Source organism: Triticum aestivum, chromosome 7A (genome assembly GCF_018294505.1).
Source record: "Triticum aestivum cultivar Chinese Spring chromosome 7A, IWGSC CS RefSeq v2.1, whole genome shotgun sequence".
NCBI lineage: Eukaryota > Viridiplantae > Streptophyta > Magnoliopsida > Poales > Poaceae > Triticum > Triticum aestivum.
In genome coordinates, this window is record NC_057812.1 from 11,827,793 (window position 1) to 11,832,539 (window position 4,747).

A 4,747-nucleotide genomic window follows, 5' to 3' on the forward strand; every position below is an offset into this window, starting at 1 on the left:
GAATCCTCGCTAGCCAGCATCCAGATGCGGTTGCTGGCTAGCGTAGAATTCATGCATCATTTCCCATGAGTTGCGCCGAGCGGTGGGGGGTCGGAGTCGCTGGAGGTGGTGCTAGCTGGGTGGAACGCCGAGGTGGAGCGGTCTGGGGCACCATCTCTGGCATGTGAGTCACCACCGGCCCATCCTGGATCACAATCGGGGCCAGAGCCGACGCCGGCGCTAGAAGGGCTAGCACCGTCTCGTGGGATCTGAGTGCCCATGCCCGCATAGCCAGAGCCAATGGAGTGGTGTCGAACGAGACGAACGCTATCCACCTCTACGCCGTCGCCCTCACCGACGAATTGGCCTGATCCATCACCCACATGAGGATCTTTAGTGAGTGCCTGCGCCTCGCCCTGCCAAACAATGATTCCACCTCCTTTGTCAGGCCATCTCGAATCGCTCACGCTTCCGCTTGCAATTCCCCCTTGCTGCTGAACCAAGATTCGATATCGAGCAGACGGGCGCAATTCCTCACATCCCCGCCCATAAACATCCACATCTTCTCTTCCTCAATCTCCACCATGCTCACAGTCGCTTGCACTAGGAGGTTTGGGAGCAGCCGCCTCACACTGACCAAGGTAGGGGAGGAAGTGGAATATAGAACGCGAGCGAGTTAACCCACGTGGCCAACCACTCGAATTAAATCCCCCATGGCTGGCACTTCTACTATGATCGGTCCCGAGGTGCGCGTCGCATCGCACTGCCCCGCATCCTCGATGCACACGAAGTGACACGGAAACGTGACCATGGCGCACAAGGTCAGGAGCGCCCCTCGACTCACTCATGAGTCAAACCACACATACGCTCTCGTCAACGAGGAGCAGCTTCGTGGTAGAGGCGCAGCGCACCACCGCCACCCAGTGGTACATGAGTACTACGACCGCCCTTAGGTTGGGATGTACCACGCCGGCCACCATCGATCGTTGGAGTCGCCCGGGGCATATCGCCAGAGACGTGTCATCCTCCTAGATAGATGCTTTTCAAGAAATGATAGATGTAGAAAGGTCATCTATAAAAGAAGCCAACTGATTGAATATATGAGGCGTCCCCTCAAAAAAAAAAGAATATATGAGGCGAGGGAACAAATAGTGCACATAGTATTTCTTAAAATAACACTATTATTCTCCTTGTAGTCCTATGATAACTTCCACTATATGCAACTTCCTAACTGTTCATCACTTCCGCAAAAAGAAAAGATATATGCAAAAATCCAACAGTACAACTATAGTGGATTTCAATTCCTTGTAGGAAACAAACTGACAATAGAAGTACCTCATTACTTTTAAAACTGCTATTCAGAGGAGAAAAAGCCCGAAGAGGTGGTATTCGATAATTTCTAGTTTCTACTCACACAAGGTATAGCTGACCAAGGTAATCAACTGGAAATTGAGATTTCATAACACCCATGCTAGCCTAGCCGTTTGTGAAAACTAGCATCAGAAAAAAAGTGGCCTAGTTGTTTGTGAAAAGTGAGCGCTGTTTCTCATTCATAATACCCTTGCTAGCCTGGTCGTTTCTTTCTGACGCCCTTTGAATGCTTCTCAGCAGCAGTGCTCCTGCAGCATGAAAAGCGACATGGCTTTGAAAGCTCAATTGCACCGTAGATCTGCTGCAAAATGCATTTTTTTCTAAGCGTCCTTATGCCCAGCGAATCAACGATCTAGTATTTAAATTCAGTTGAACATGTACAAGGTCTCCTGCCGTAAATCCTTTTCACATCCACAAGACATGGTGACTTGAAACCAATCTGCTATCTGGTTCCCAAGCCAAATCATTTCGTTTAGATCTTGTCATTACAGGATTACACTGAATCAAGCAAACTCATATTTTAAGCAGGGCACACCTATTCTTGTAGAGATTCAAGGGTTTTGTAAACAGCCAGTAGTTGTAACCATGTAGAAACGAACTGGCAGAACTACCTCATCGCCTTTGACAGTCCTACAAACAAGGGGTTGGGTTTGCTACTCCCTCCGTAAAAAAATGTAAGACGCTTTTATGCAAAAAAAGAAAAGAAAGCAAAACCAAAAATGTCTTACATTTTGGTACAGAGGTCAGTATTAAACTGCAGACAAGGTTAGTATTAATACACGGCAAATGCTGGGCAAGATATGACTTGCTGCATCCATAACCAGCACTGTTTGCAAGCATATAAGGAGCAAAGTGGCAAAGCATGTTATCATCAAACAAATCCCTGCAACACATTGCTATTTGCTGTATAATAAACACGGATACCATATTAAATAAGAGTAAGCAAAGAGTAAGAGATAAGACGCTCACCGCTTCAAATAGTTGGTGCACACAATGATGGTGGGAAACCAGCATATAGTCGAGCATACATGAATGGTTTGCTAAGCTCAGCGAAAAACTCGACCTGCAATGTCTTGACGGCCACGGAAAAACATCCAAATTTCAGCGTCTCTTGTGCAGTTGTGGTGTACAACGCTTCTAGGAGCAGGTATCCCCCGGCTACACCAACAAGAGCAGCATCGTTTACTGGCAATTGGATGACCTTGTTCCAGTGCCATTGGTTATTTCTCAGAATAGAATACGTGAGCCAAAATGGGTCACTATCGTGGTCCTCGCCATAGCCTTCAGTGAGAATTCCGAGCATCCCTTCTGCTGCCTCAACAAGGGCAAAACTGTTAGTCCCTCGTTCAGGTGGGAGGTTGATGGCAGACAACTCCATTGCACGCACGTCCAGCACAAGCAACTCGTTCCGAAAATGCAAATGCCAATAGAAGCATCCGTGGACGAATTGACGATTGGACAACCCACCATGAGAGTGGATAAATGAACCATCGGAAGCAGATGTAGCCTGACCACTCCATTGATCAAATGTATGCGCATGCCACTGTCCTTGTCCACCCAAAGAGGAGGAGAAGACGAGAATGAGCAGTTTAGTTGTGCATTGCGCCACGCACATCACCCAGGGTTCTCCTTATTCTGGCCAGGAGCAAGGAAGACCTCCAGATTGAGGAGGTCCAGTTGAGGTGCCAGCGCTTTCAGGTCGTCTGGAACGGCGGGCAGCAGGACATAGCGGTGGTGAACAGGGTCGCACACAGCTAGGTCCCTGACCCAAAATCGGCTGTCTTCTTTGTCCGGTGCGCCAGCGAGGAGGACACGTCCGTCAAAGAAATCAACTGGACGCCAGGTATGGCCGGGTGTGGAGGGGAGGAAGGATGAGCAGGAGAAGTCGAAGCCAAGGAAGGCGCGAGCGGCGACGGCGGAGGGGTGTGGCGGCTGGGCTGGGCTGAAGGTGTCTTGGAGCAGGCCGAGGAGAGGCGGCGGGTGGAGAGCACGGTATCGGCGCAGGAAGGCGTGGTCGGCGATGACACGGCGGAAGGAGGGGCAGGTGGTGGAGGCGCGGGCGAGGTCTTCGGCAGCGGTGAGGCGGAGGAAGATTTCCTCGAGCATCACATCCGGTATATCGGCCTTGGACGTCGCCGGCGGTGCCATCTGGGTGGTCGGGTGGGGATTCGGTTTGGCCTTCTAAAGGAAAGGCGTGGCGCTTCTCTTCTCACTCTCTCTTCTCTCTCTCTCTCTCTCAGGATCGGCGACTGCTGCGTGTTCGTGCGCCGCCGTGGGAGTGGAAGAGAAGGGACAAGGAAATGGGGATCGGGGGCTAGGGTTCAACCTTTTTTTTGGGAACTGCCTAGGGTTCAAGCTTATGCAAAGCTGGCTAAGTGGACCGGGCCAACCAGGGCGGCCCTTGAGCACGCCGGCACGGCCCGCCATGGGCCAGGCGTGGCACGCCCTGGGCCGTGCTTTCGCTGCTAGGCTGAGCACGCGGGCCGGCACAACACATCCCAGTTATCTTTATATATTTCGTATATATATGGCCTAATACTAGCCCGGTAGGTAAAAATAGGACCAAAAAATGCCCAGTAGGCTAAACAGCAGGCGGGCCAGCGTGCCGACGGGCCGGCCCGATTAGCAGCTGGGTCGTGCCTGGGTTGCAGGCTGTAGCACGCAGGCCAGCATGACACGACCCGTATAATAATCGTGCCCCGGCAGGCCGTGTCGTGCCAGGCACAGTTACGATAGGCTGGCCCGGCCCGTTTGGCCAGCTTTGACCTCATGTGGGCAACAAGGGTATTTTGGTCCTCCGTTTTACACCCTATATTAGTATAGTATAAAGAATATGTTTAGATCATGTAGAAAGGGGAAAAACTTGACTTTTTTTGGCAAAGCACTGCAAAAGAGGAATACCCATGAAAACTGCAAATTGCACACGCCGTCACAACCAATGTGTTTAGTTGGATCAGTACATGTCATCGTCGAGGTGAGAGTGTTGTCGAAGTCATCACATTTAGGTTAGTTTGACCTTTGTTGGCTTTATCATGTTTTGTGCGGTGGTACAACACTGTGTATATTAACTTCTCTGTTTTTAGATCCTTGACCCGCCTTGAATTTGTGAAATTGTGATGTTTTTCCCATGAAACGACTACCAGGAAATCCTTCCATAGTCACCCTAATGACCTTCGTCACCAAAGCATCACGACAATTTTCAAGACCTTTCATATAATCTCCAATGAGGATCGGTTGGAGCACGTAGGAGTGCCACCACTACATAAGCCATGTCTGACTAAGGCAAGTAAGAAGCGGGGGAAATCATTTTGAAGTACAAAAACGTTGGGGTGACATGCTGGTACTTAAAATAGGGTTCTTTCTTAGCGCTAATCTTGGCTTTTTCAGCAGTTAGTTA

The 4,747-nt window shown here is 50.1% G+C and overlaps 1 pseudogene; it reads right to left on the minus strand.

Annotated features, from left to right (window-relative positions):
* Window positions 1-2,185: 2,185 nt before the first annotated feature.
* LOC123154776 (uncharacterized) lies at window positions 2,186-3,646 on the minus strand (annotated as a pseudogene).
* Between the last annotated feature and the right edge of the window lie 1,101 nt (window positions 3,647-4,747).